The 13,366-nt window shown below is 39.3% G+C and overlaps 1 non-coding gene across 1 annotated transcript; it reads left to right on the top strand.

Moving 5' to 3' along the window:
* Nucleotides 1-6,574: 6,574 nt before the first annotated feature.
* LOC130948150 (small nucleolar RNA R71) lies at nt 6,575-6,678 on the top strand. The gene has a single exon (XR_009072950.1). It is a non-coding gene; the product is annotated as a small nucleolar RNA R71 (small nucleolar RNA).
* Nucleotides 6,679-13,366: the final 6,688 nt, after the last annotated feature.

The raw sequence follows: 13,366 nt of genomic DNA, 5'->3' as shown, positions 1-13,366 counted from the left end.
GGCCCACTGTATTAATCTTCAGTTGTATCTGGAGGTCATTCGTCGTTTCAACGCCTCTTCAACAGATGTGAATTGTTGTTTTATATTCAGGTCGGCCGCTAGTTTTCTGAAGCATGCGTCTGTGAACTGGGTACCATTGTCTGTAGTGATGGAGTGTGGAACGCCGAACCATGTGACGATATTTCTATATAGGAATTTCTGACTTCTTTGAGCTGTGGCATTGGCCAGGGGCTCTGCCTCGATCCATTTTGTTAAGTAGTCTATTCCTAATATGAGGAATTTGACTTGACCTGATCCTTGAGGAAAAGGTTCGAGGAGATCGAGTCCCCATTTTGCGAATGGCCAAGGTGAGGTTATGCTGATGAGTTCCTCTGACGGAGCGGTGTGAAAGTTGGCATGCTTCTTACATGATGAGGATGTCCTTACAAATTCTATGGCTTCTTTTTGTAGAGTTGGCCAATAAAATCCTGCCCGAAGTACTTTTTTGGCGAGTGCCTACGCTCCGAGGTGATTTCCACAGATGCCACTGTGTACTTCTTCTAGGACGTCTTTTGTGTTGTGATGCTACGATTTTAGGAAATTGCACGATCGGCAAAAATTCCTTCCAGCAAGTGCACCGGTTATCGTCAAGTAAAAACTCACAATAGAGTGAGGTCGAATCCCACAAGGATTGGTTGAGTGAGCAATTCGGATTAGAAGTGTGTTCTAGTTGAGCGGAATCAAGATTTAGATGAGAATTGCGGAATCTTAACTTGCATGAATTAAAGAGCGAGAAACTAAATTGCTGAAATTAAAAAGGGATCGGGGTGATTGCATGAATTTAATTGCAGAATGTAAAGAGAAAGTGGTAGATCAGAAATGGGGAATTTATTGGGTTTCAGGAGATATTGAGATCTCCGAATCAAAACATTTTTATCCCTTCCTCAACCAATGCATTCATTGAATTTTGCTTGGCAATCTTATATGATTGGATCCCAATCCCTTGGCTCACCAATTCTCTCTAAAAACAAACAAATTCCCAATCCCTTGGTTTAAATGTTCATAAGAAGAGATGACGCTCGATCACTGATTATACCACACAGTTTCATGAACCACAATTTGGTAGGATTACATGTCACAATATCCATCCAAACCCCAATCCAATTCACTGTGAGAAAGCTTCTCTAGCATGAATCCTCCATTCCTTTCCCAAGGTTCCGAAGGATTCCAATTATGGATAGTTTCTTTCCTAAGACAACTAACCAATGGAATTAGATCGAGAAGCTTTCTAACAAAATTCAAGAGAAAAGATTGAAGAAGAAGATAAAAACTATTATTGATTCATTGAATTACAATAGAGCTCCCTAACCCAATGAAAGGGGTTTAGTGAGTCATAGCTCTGAATTCAATTACAAAAAGTATGAAAACTAGAAAAATGATCAAAAGTTCTCCAAATCCCCTAAAATCCCCGAACTAACTTAAATTCTATCCTATTTATACACTTTCTAAATTGAGCTTCTGTTGTGTTTCTTGGGCTTTGAGGCCTTTCCCTGATTTCCTTTTGCTTTGGGTTTATGATCCATAATCCTGACGAGGCTGCTGATCCAATTCTGTAACATTCATTGAGCCAACTTAGTGATAATCAAGTAATGACACATGACTCAACAAATTGAAATTCCAGACTCATCAATTCTTCAGGCCCAATCTCATAAACCATGATATTCAATTGGGTTTCATACTAGAGTATGTTTAAGTTAATGTTTGTGCTCAAATGCTAACTTAAACTGCAATATCTTTGGCCCAGAAACCTTTTCAAATAGAGGCGTTTAAGTTGCAGTTTAAGCTTAAACTGCAACTTAAACGTTGGACACTCCTGGAGTTGGTATAATTCAAGCACGTTTAAGCTTCAGTTTAAGATTAAACTGAAGCTTAAACGTGGAAATGGAAGAAAGCAACCCTGGAGGGTAAAGTAGTCGAACACGTTTAAGCTTCAGTTTAAGGTTAAACTGAAGATTTAACGTGGAAATGGAAGAAAGCAACCCTGGAGTGTGGAATGGTCGAACACGTTTAAGCTTCAGTTTAAGGTTAAACTGAAGCTTAAGCGTGGAAATGAAGAAAGCAACCCTGGAGGAGAATTTTGGTCGAACACGTTTAAGCTTCAGTTTAAGGTTAAACTGAAGCTTAAACGTGGAAATGAAGAAAGCAACCCTGGAGGAGAATGGTTGAACACGTTTAAGCTCCAGTTTAAGCTTAAACTGGAGCTTAAACGTGGAAATGAAGAAAGCAACCCTGGAGGAGAATGGTCGAACACGTTTAAGCTTCAGTTTAAGGTTAAACTGGAGCTTAAACGTGGAAATGGCTCCCTGGTGCATTTCTCATTTCTGGCGTTTAACTTCCAGTTTAAGGTTAAACTGGAGGTTAAACGCCACTTTCAGCTTTTCCTCAGCTTTCATGATTTTGGCGTTTAAGCTCCAGTTTAAGCTTAAACTGGAGCTTAAACGCCACTGATAGTTCCCAGCATTATATGGCTTGGCAGTTTAAGTTCCAGTTTAAGCTTAAACTGGAACTTAAACTCCACATGTGATATTCAAGCTTCCTTTATTGATTTTGTTGCTTCCTTGCCTAGCCTCTTCTTCCCTGAAATCATCCAAACAACTGCATCAAAGTCTTGCAAAATTTCATGAGAAATCTTCCATTCATAGCATTCAAGTAATATAACTAAAAACTCATGGAATTTGCATCAAAATCATACTATTTGGATAGTTCATTGCTTTGTTATTCATTTAACCATTCTTGGTTACTTTAAGCTCAAGAAAATGCATAAAACAACTAAAACTAATAGAAAAATGCTAGTGAAACTAGCCTAAGATGCCTTGGCATCACAACACCAAACTTAATACTTGCTTGTCCCTAAGCAAGTCCTGAGTTATTTGAGAAGAAAGTATGAAACAGAAAGCAATTACATTGGCTATATTAGCAAACATTTGAAGTTCATCAGAAAGGTTTTATGCAGAAAGTTGCAGCATCACTTTTTCATTCTTATCAGGTAAGATTATCACTTTTTCATTGCATCCATCAAACACTGCTATGGCCTCTTGTTATTCTTATGTCCTTGGCACTTTTCCCTTCTTTGTTTTTCTTTTTCTTAGAGCTCCTTTGCTCCTTGTTTGCTCAGTGTCATGTGTTGCACAAGCCTTTGGCATTTTCTTTTTCTTATCAGTGCACTACACATATCCACTACAGGCATTTTAGTTCACATTTCTTTTTGAGACATTGGTGCCCAACACCTCTTTGTGTGACTAAATGTTTTGTATTTAGGTTGCTCTTGATAATGGACTTTTGGTTGATAATCCCGGGTTAGTTAACCCAAGTTACCAAGTGTTGAAACACTCCTCAGAACCTATTCATCCAAGCATATCCTTAATACATAAACACCACAGGCATTTGTCTCAGAAGTTCAAACCATTGGTGCCTAGCTTATTTTCTCAATTTTTTTGCTTTTTGGTTGCCCTTTTTCAGTGGCTTTTTCTTCTTCTTTTTCTTTCTTTTTCATGGCCAAAGACATTTATTCATCAAGATCCATAGACAGTATTCAAACTTCTACACAAAAATGATAATTCTACACTCAATTTCCAGTGATCTGACTAAACAATCAAGCATGCATACCACCACTTAATTCTACTTGATTTGTCACTAATTGAGCCAAGTTACTTTTGTTCAAACTTTTCTTTTATTTTTGGAAACAGAACAAGCATGGCAAGCATTTGTTTAAGAAGGTGAAGTTATATCCAAACATCTAGGCATTCACTTTATTCAAAGCAGTAAACCAACACTCATACTAAAAACTTCACATTCCAGAAAGATTCAACAATTACAGTTTAAACCAGAACAAGCATGCTTTTGTTTGCCTTTTAAAGAATGGTCAAGGAACAACACCACCTTGTGAAATTTCTTGTTTTCTCTTTGTTGCCAGGAAACAATTTGATTTCTCCTTCTTCTCCTAGTTGTTGCTTCATGTTCTTTCTAAGATCCTTGTTTCCTTTCCTGCAAAGAGTGATGAAGTTGCTTGCTTTTCAAGCACTTGAGTGGTTAGCTCAACTATGTATGGGCAAGTGTCTGAGTCTTAAGTTGGTGTGTGAACACCAAACTTAGTCTCCTACTTACTCCTCTGCTCTTTGAATCCTTGAATTCTCCTTGGAATGAAGTTGCTGCTAAGGATTTTAAGTATTTCTGTGATTGCTTAGAATGGTTGTTCCTTTCATATAATTCAAAGGTTGTTGTGTTCAGTTGATCTGTATGGTGGAACACCAAACTTAGACTCACACATTCCCCTTTGAATTATTGATCCACGAATTCATTGTTTGGTGTGAAACACCAAACTTAATTCTTTGCAATGCACAGAAACTACTTCACCTTTTATTGAAACAAATAAAAGAAACAGCAAAGGAGTATTACCTCAGGTTGGGTTGCCTCCCAACAAGCGCTTCTTTAACGTCATTAGCTTGACGGTTGTCCCTTGTTAGGGTGGATTGTAGTGCTTGGTGTCCTCTCCTCTCACTATGAAAACGTCCCCATTTGATTCCTTCATGATTTCCAAATGTTCCATAGAAAGAACTTTCCTGATTGTGAACACTTGAGGGAGCTGGGAAGGAATGGTTTTGAGGCCAGGTGGGATTGGCAGATAATGACTTGATATCACTTTATCTCCTGGAGAGAAACCTTCAGTGGGAATTTTCTTGTTTCTCCACCCTCTTGGCAATTTCTTTACAATTCTTCCCTTTCTCTTGAGGATTTCTTCATTGACCCTTATGCCAGGAGGATCCTTCTGATCTGTTTCTATTGATTCTTGTGGCTTTAACTTTTGCAATTCTTGTTTGCCTTCCAAGGACTGTTTCAGAGTTTCAGCTGCTGGATTGCTTTCCTCCAAACACAGATGGCTACTATCATCCTTAGGCTTTTCAGGTTCTGGTTCAGGCTCAGATACAGGTTTGAAAACATGGAAAATGAGCTGTTCATCATGTATTCTCAAAATTAGCTCTCCTTGTTCTACATCTATGAGCGCTCTAGCAGTGGCTAGAAATGGCCTTCCCAGAATGATAGGGTGTAGGTAGCTTTCCTCCATGTCCAAAATGACAAAGTCTGTGGGGAAGAAATAATTTCCCACTTTCACCAGCACATTCTCAACTACCCCTTCAGCTTGCTTCTGAGTTTTGTCAGCCAGTTGTATGATTACATCAGTGGATCTCACCTCATTCAGTTGTAGCCTCTTCATAAGAGTCAGAGGCATCACATTTATGCTAGCTCCTAGATCACAGAATCCTCTGTCAATTTTTGTTTCCCCTATGATGCAGGGGATATAAAAACTTCCTGGGTCTGTTTTCTTAGAGACTATGTCCTTCTTGATGAGGGCACTGCATTCTTTGTTCATTATTACAGTTTGTCTTCCCTTCAAAACTCTTTTCTTGCTCAGCAATTCCTTCAAATACTTGATATGTGTAGGCATCTGCTGGAGAATCTCAAGAAAGGGAATATTGATATGGAGAGACTTAAATGTCTCTAAAAACCTTGAATATGTTTTCCCTTTTTCACCTCCTCCTAACCTCTGAGGAAATGGTGCTTTTGGTTGGTATGTTTCCAGCATGCCTTTATTTTGCAGTTCCTTGGCTTGCTCAGTTTCACTTTCCTGCTTAGCTTCTTCCACACCTTCCTTCAAGATTTCTGGCTCCTGTTCTGAGGGTCTGATTCCTTCTTCTTCTGAGACTTCCTTCAATATGGTGATAGCCTTGCATTCTTCCCATCTCACTCCCTTTTGTTCCCCTTTAGGATTCTTTTCTGTGTCACTAGGGAACACTGCAGTTGACTTGGGGGCCTGTTGAGATAGCTCTCCTACTCGAGACTCCATCCTCTTGAGTTTTTCAACTCACTTATGTCCTGACCCATGGTTGCAAGCATTCCTTCTATCCTGTTTAATTGATCTTGAAATTGTTGGTTCGGATTAGGTTGGGCAGGTTGATTATTTTGGCCATGATATGGTGGTTGGGAGTAAGTGTTTTGTGTGGCTTGGTATGATCTTTGGTTGGAGTTTTGGTATGTGGAATTGTTATGTTGGTTGGGGTTGTAAGGTTTGTGGTTTTGTGGTTGGGTTTGCTGGTTTCCCCACCCAAAGTTTGGGTGATTTTTTCAGCCTGGGTTGTAATTGTTGGAATGTGGATCATATGGTTGCCTTTGTTGATTTCCCACATAGTTGGCCTCTTCCCAATCACCTCCTTCAGTGCTTACCTCCTCTTGATCTTGTGTGTGTATTGCAGCCACTTGATTTGTTTCTAATTTCCTGGTGAGCTCTGCTAGTTGCTTGGCAAACACCTTGTTTTGGGCTAGAATTGTATCAACATGGTTCAGCTCCATGACTCCCTTAGTGTTGTGTCTCTCTGAAGCATAGTAGTACTCATTCTCAGCCACTGTCTCAATCACTTCAATGGCTTCTTCCACAGTCTTTTTCCTGTTCAATGAACCTCCTGATGAATGGTCTACAGCCTTCCTTGATTCATAAGAAAGTCCATCATAGAAAATATGCAATTGCACCCAGTCATGGAACATGTCTGGTGGGCATTTCCTTGTCAAATCCTTGAACCTCTCCCATGCCTCGTAGAGAGTTTCACCATCTTGTTGTCTAAAAGTCTGAACCTCAGATCGAAGCCTCTTGACCTTTTGTGGGGGTAGAAACGTGCCAGAAACTTGCTTTCCACCTCATCCCAGGTTGTTAGGCTCCCCCTTGGGAATGATTCCAGCCACTTAGCTGCCTTGTCCCTAAGTGAAAATGGGAACAAGAGCAGTTTATAGGCATCTTCCTGGACTCCATTGAACTTCACAGTGTCGCAAATTCTCAGGAATTTTGTGAGATGTTAGTTTGGATCTTCATTAGCACTCCCACCAAATGAACAATGATTCTCCACCAGTGATATTAGCTGTGGTTTGAGTTCAAAATTGTTGGCCTGAATGGGTAGTTTTTGAATGCTGCTACCACAATTCCCAGAGGTTGGGTTTATGTATGAACCAAGAACCCTCCTCTCGGGAATGACATTGTTTCCATCAGCTCTCTCATGGTTGTGAACTTCTCTATCCATGTTGAGATCTAGAGCTTCCTCAAAATTGTCCTCAGATTCTCCTTCAGATTCTTCTTCTCCCAGTACTCTCTTCCCTCTTGCTTCCCTTCTAAGTTTATGAAGGGTCCTCTTTGGTTCGGTATATGGAGGAGTTGATGTCTCTCCTCTCCTACCTGTCATACAAGAACACAGCACAGGCAACAAACAAGTGAAATACTCTTGGTTAACGGGAGAGTATGGTTAGAGCAGTTGAGGAATTAATTCAAATAGTTAGTGAGTCAGTGAGTTAGTTGCTTGAATTTAAAGGCATAAAGAAAGAAAGCAAGTAACAGAGTGCAGAAATTAAAATTCAACAAGTAACTTGAACTGAATTAACAAAACAAGAAAAATGCTCAATCTAGTTAACTTCCAATTTGAGAATTGTCAATCGAAAACCAATCCCCGGCAACGGCGCTATAAACTTGATGCTACGATTTTAGGAAATTGCACGATCGGCAAAAATTCCTTCCGGCAAGTGCACCGGTTATCGTCAAGTAAAAACTCACAATAGAGTGAGGTCGAATCCCACAAGGATTGGTTGAGTGAGCAATTCGGATTAGAAGTGTGTTCTAGTTGAGCGGAATCAAGATTTAGATGAGAATTGCGGAATCTTAACTTGCATGAATTAAAGAGCGAGAAACTAAATTGCTGAAATTAAAAAGGGATCGGGGTGATTGCATGAATTTAATTGCAGAATGTAAAGAGAAAGTGGTAGATCAGAAATGGGGAATTCATTGGGTTTCAGGAGATATTGAGATCTCTGAATCAAAACATTTTTATCCCTTCCTCAACCAATGCATTCATTGAATTTTGCTTGGCAATCTTATATGATTGGATCCCAATCCCTTGGCTCACCAATTCTCTCTAAAAACAAACAAATTTCCAATCCCTTGGTTTAAATGTTCATAAGAAGAGATGACGCTCGATCACTGATTATACCACACAGTTTCATGAACCACAATTTGGTAGGATTACATGTCACAATATCCATCCAAACCCCAATCCAATTCACTGTGAGAAAGCTTCTCTAGCATGAATCCTCCATTCCTTTCCCAAGGTTCCGAAGGATTCCAATTATGGATAGTTTCTTTCCCAAGACAACTAACCAATGGAATTAGATCGAGAAGCTTTCTAACAAAATTCAAGAGAAAAGATTGAAGAAGAAGATAAAAACTATTATTGATTCATTGAATTACAATAGAGCTCCCTAACCCAATGAAAGGGGTTTAGTGAGTCATAGCTCTGAATTCAATTACAAAAAGTATGAAAACTAGAAAAATGATCAAAAGTTCTCCAAATCCCCTAAAATCCCCGAACTAACTTAAATTCTATCCTATTTATACACTTTCTAAATTGAGCTTCTGTTGTGTTTCTTGGGCTTTGAGGCCTTTCCCTGATTTCCTTTTGCTTTGGGTTTATGATCCATAATCCTGATGAGGCTGCTGATCCAATTCTGTAACATTCATTGAGCCAACTTAGTGATAATCAAGTAATGACACATGACTCAACAAATTGAAATTCCAGACTCATCAATTCTTCAGGCCCAATCTCATAAACCATGATATTCAATTGGGTTTCATACCGGAGTACGTTTAAGTTAATGTTTGTGCTCAAATGCTAACTTAAACTGCAATATCTTTGGCCCAGAAACCTTTTCAAATAGAGGCGTTTAAGTTGCAGTTTAAGCTTAAACTGCAACTTAAACGTTGGACACTCCTGGAGGTGGTATAATTCAAGCACGTTTAAGCTTCAGTTTAAGGTTAAACTGAAGCTTAAACGTGGAAATGGAAGAAAGCAACCCTGGAGGGTAAAGTAGTCGAACACGTTTAAGCTTCAGTTTAAGGTTAAACTGAAGCTTAAACGTGGAAATGGAAGAAAGAAACCCTGGAGTGTGGAATGGTCGAACACGTTTAAGCTTCAGTTTAAGGTTAAACTGAAGCTTAAACGTGGAAATGAAGAAAGCAACCCTGGAGGAGAATTTTGGTCGAACACGTTTAAGCTTCAGTTTAAGGTTAAACTGAAGCTTAAACGTGGAAATGAAGAAAGCAACCCTGGAGGAGAATGGTCGAACACGTTTAAGCTCCAGTTTAAGCTTAAACTGGAGCTTAAACGTGGAAATGAAGAAAGCAACCCTGGAGGAGAATGGTCGAACACGTTTAAGCTTCAGTTTAAGGTTAAACTGGAGCTTAAACGTGGAAATGGCTCCCTGGTGCATTTCTCATTTCTGGCGTTTAACTTCCAGTTTAAGGTTAAACTGGAGGTTAAACGCCACTTTCAGCTTTTCCTCAGCTTTCATGATTTTGGCGTTTAAGCTCCAGTTTAAGCTTAAACTGGAGCTTAAACGCCACTGATAGTTCCCAGCATTATATGGCTTGGCAGTTTAAGTTCCAGTTTAAGCTTAAACTGGAACTTAAACTCCACATGTGATATTCAAGCTTCCTTTATTGATTTTGTTGCTTCCTTGCCTAGCCTCTTCTTCCCTGAAATCATCCAAACAACTGCATCAAAGTCTTGCAAAATTTCATGAGAAATCTTCCATTCATAGCATTCAAGTAATATAACTAAAAACTCATGGAATTTGCATCAAAATTATACTGTTTGGATAGTTCATTGCTTTGTTATTCATTTAACCATTCTTGGTTACTTTAAGCTCAAGAAAATGCATAAAACAACTAAAACTAACAGAAAAATGCTAGTGAAACTAGCCTAAGATGCCTTGGCATCATGTTGGAAGTCGGCACACATTTTAGTAGTGGTATCGAAATCCCTCTTCTGTATAGAGTATTATTTATGAGCGTGTAGTATTGTGCTTCTCGTTTTAACCTTGTTGCCTCTTTCTCATCTATGGGGAGGGCTTCTGTTCTGAGGTAGTTAATTATGGGAGTCATCCACCCCTGATCGTGACCTGTTATGGCTAGGACCTTTTCTTCTTCTGAGATTGATGGATTCTGTAGAATTTCTTGTATGAGGCTTCTATTGTTGCCTCCTGTTTTGGTGCTGGCTAGTTTTGAGAGTGCATCGGCCCGGGCGTTTTGTTCTTGGGGTATGTGACGAATCTCTTACTCTCCGAGTTGTCCGAGCTGTTCCCTGGTTTTGTCCAAGTACTTTTTCATAGTGGGATCTTTGGCTTGGTAGCTTCCTGTTATTTTTGAAGTAACTACCTGTGAATCGCTGAAGATGATAAGTTTTTGAGCTCCAACCTCCCTAGCCAGCTTCAAACCAGCTAGTAGTGCCTCATATTCCGCTTGGTTGTTTGAGGCAGTGATAAACCACTATTTTATGGTTTATCTTGTACTCAATTGAGTGGTTTTTATTAACTCTTTACCCACTTATTCATACTATTTGCATGGTTTTATATTTCCTTCCTAATTATGTGTTTTGATTGAAAACATGCTTCTTTGATCTTATATTTGCTTATTATTAATCCTCTCTTATTACCATTAGATGTCTTGATATGTGTGTTAAGTGTTTTCAGAGATTATAGGGCATGAATGGCTCAGAGGATGGGAAGAAAGCATGCAAAAGAGGAAGGAATGCAAGAAGTTGGAGAAATTGCTAAGCTGTCCAGCCTGACCTCTCTGCACTCAAACGGCTATAACTTTAGCTACAAAGGTCTAAACGACGCGGTTTCAGTTGCGTTGGAAAGCTAACGTTCGGGGCTTCGATTTGATATATAATTTGCTATAGCTGCCCTGACGTCAGGCGACGCGAACGCGTGAGTCACGTGGACGCGTGACCTGGCAAGAACGCAACCCGCGCGGCCGCGTGAGCCATGCGGCCGCGTCACTTTTCCGCTACCTGTACGGACCAGAAAGTGCTGGAAGTGACTTCTGGGCTGCTTTTGACCCAGTTTTCAGCCCAGAACACACAAATTAGAGGCTATAAAAGTGGGGGAATGCATGTATTCATAATTATTCACTCATAATTCACTTCTCATGATTTAGATTAGTTTTGAGAGGGGTTCTCTCCTCTCTCTCTCTTAGGATTTAGGATTTCTCTTAGTTTTAGGAGTGACTCTCAATCCCAGGTTCTTTATTTTTATTTATTTTTCCAATTAAATTTATGAACTCTTTCATGTTATGATTTTCTTTGAATTAATATTATTTGAGATATTTCAGTTATTATTGCTTTCTTTTAATTACATGATTATTGCCTCCCATCTGAAGGCATTTTTATTCCAGCAGTTTCAATTTTCTTTCCTTTTGGCTTTGGTTAAATAATTGGTGACTCTAGAGTTATCAAACTCATTGTTGATTGAAAATTGGAATTCATCCACTTAACTTACCTTCATAGTTAGAGGTTAACAAAGTGGGAGAAAAATCCAATTCTCATCACAATTGATAAGGATAACTAGGAAAGGATCTCCAGTTCTTTTACCTTGCCAAAGGTTTATTTTACAGCTATTATTATTTTATTTTACTTGTCATATTCGCACCTTACTTCCAAAACCCCAATTTTACCTTTTTCATAGCCAATAATAAGAACATACCTCCCTGCAATTCCTTGAGAAGACGACCAGAGGTTTAAATACTCGGTTATCAATTTTAAAGGGGTTTGTTACTTGTGACAACTAAAACGTTTGTACGAAGGGATTTCTGTCGGTTTAGAGACTATATCTACAACGCGACTGTTTTTATGACATTCTTTACTGGCAAAAATCCTAACGTCAGGCAGGGAATCCGAATTTGAGGGAGAGTTCGATTTGGGTTCCTTGGTCGCTTTCAATTATTACGTCTGCGCCACTTCCCGTTTTATTTGAGGAGCCATCCACATATAGATTCCATAATGCGGGGATTTCGGGTGTGTCCGTAAATTCCGCAATGAAGTCGGCCAGATATTGAGATTTGATGGCCGTCCGAGCTTTGTATTTAAGGTCGAATTTGGATAACTCGACTGCCCATTGCAAGATTCTGCATGCCAAGTCTGTTTTCTGTAAGATCCCTCTTATGGGCTGGTTGGTCCGAACTTTAATGGTGTGAGACTGGAAATATGGGCGAAGTCGTCGAGATGTTATTATGAGAACGTAAGCGAACTTTTCTATTTTCTGGTAATTCAGCTCGGATCGTCATGCTTTGCTGATAAAGTATATGGGTTGTTGCCCACTGTTGTCTTCTTGGACCAGTGCTGAGGCTATCATCCGATTTCCCACCGCGAGGTACAATATGAGTGGTTCTCTGATAAACCATTATTTTATGGTTTACAATGTGTTTAATTGTGTGGTTTTATCATGATCTTTACCCACTTATTCATATAATTAGCACGCATTTATATTTTCTTCCTAAAATTATTACATAATTGAAAACTTACTTCCTAGAGACTTTTAATTAGGTATTTTAATTCTCCTTTATTCCATTCGATGCCGTGATCTGTGTGTTAAGTGTTTCAGGCTTTATAGGGCATGAATGAGTGGGAGATTGGAAAGGAAGCTTGCAAAAAAGGAAGGAATACAAGGAATTGAGGAGATGACCAGCGAGAAGTGACGCGGCCGCATGACTCACGCGACCGCGCGAGAGAGAGAGGAAATCGCAGTGACGCAGTCACATGGCTCATACGACCGCGCGGATTGGAAAAGCATAAGTGATGCGGAGGCATGGAAAAGCAAAACGCCGAATGACGCGTCCACATGAATGACCCGACCGCGTGACATGGGCGATCTGCAGAATCTCAGAAGTCGCTGGCAGTATTTCTGGGCCGGATTTCAACCCAGTTTTCGGTCCAGAAACACAGACTAGAGCCAGGGAACATGCAGAAACAAGAGACAACATTCATTCCACATAATTTTTAGTTTTAGATCTAGTTTTTACTCCTCCTCTAGGTTTTCTCTCTATACATTCATAGTTCTTAGGATTTTATTTTCTGTTGCTTTTTGCATCAGGATATTGAGAAGAGTTATTACCTCATCAAGACTTCATCGTTCTAGTTCGTTTTCTTTACTTGGCTTTAGTCTTCCATGTCCTTTAATTTACTCAATTCTATTATTGGATTATTTTAGAATTTATTAATACAAGAATTACCTCTATTTTTAATTGATTCTTTTGAGTTTTTTTTATTTATCATGTCTTTCTTTAATTCCTTTTCCTATGTTATGAGTTCTACATTCACAATGAGCGAGTAGTTCCCTAACTTGATGGGAAGTTGATTGAAAGGAACCCTTGAGTTGGGGTGCTTAAAGGAAAAATTGTAATTGGGTTCATTGTTGGAATGCCCTCTAGTCACTGACACTAATCCTTTTCAATAAGCGAATT

This window comes from Arachis stenosperma, chromosome 1, assembly GCF_014773155.1.
Source record: "Arachis stenosperma cultivar V10309 chromosome 1, arast.V10309.gnm1.PFL2, whole genome shotgun sequence".
In the NCBI taxonomy this organism is placed as follows: Eukaryota; Viridiplantae; Streptophyta; class Magnoliopsida; order Fabales; family Fabaceae; genus Arachis; species Arachis stenosperma.
This window is presented reverse-complemented; position numbering and strand designations above follow the sequence as displayed.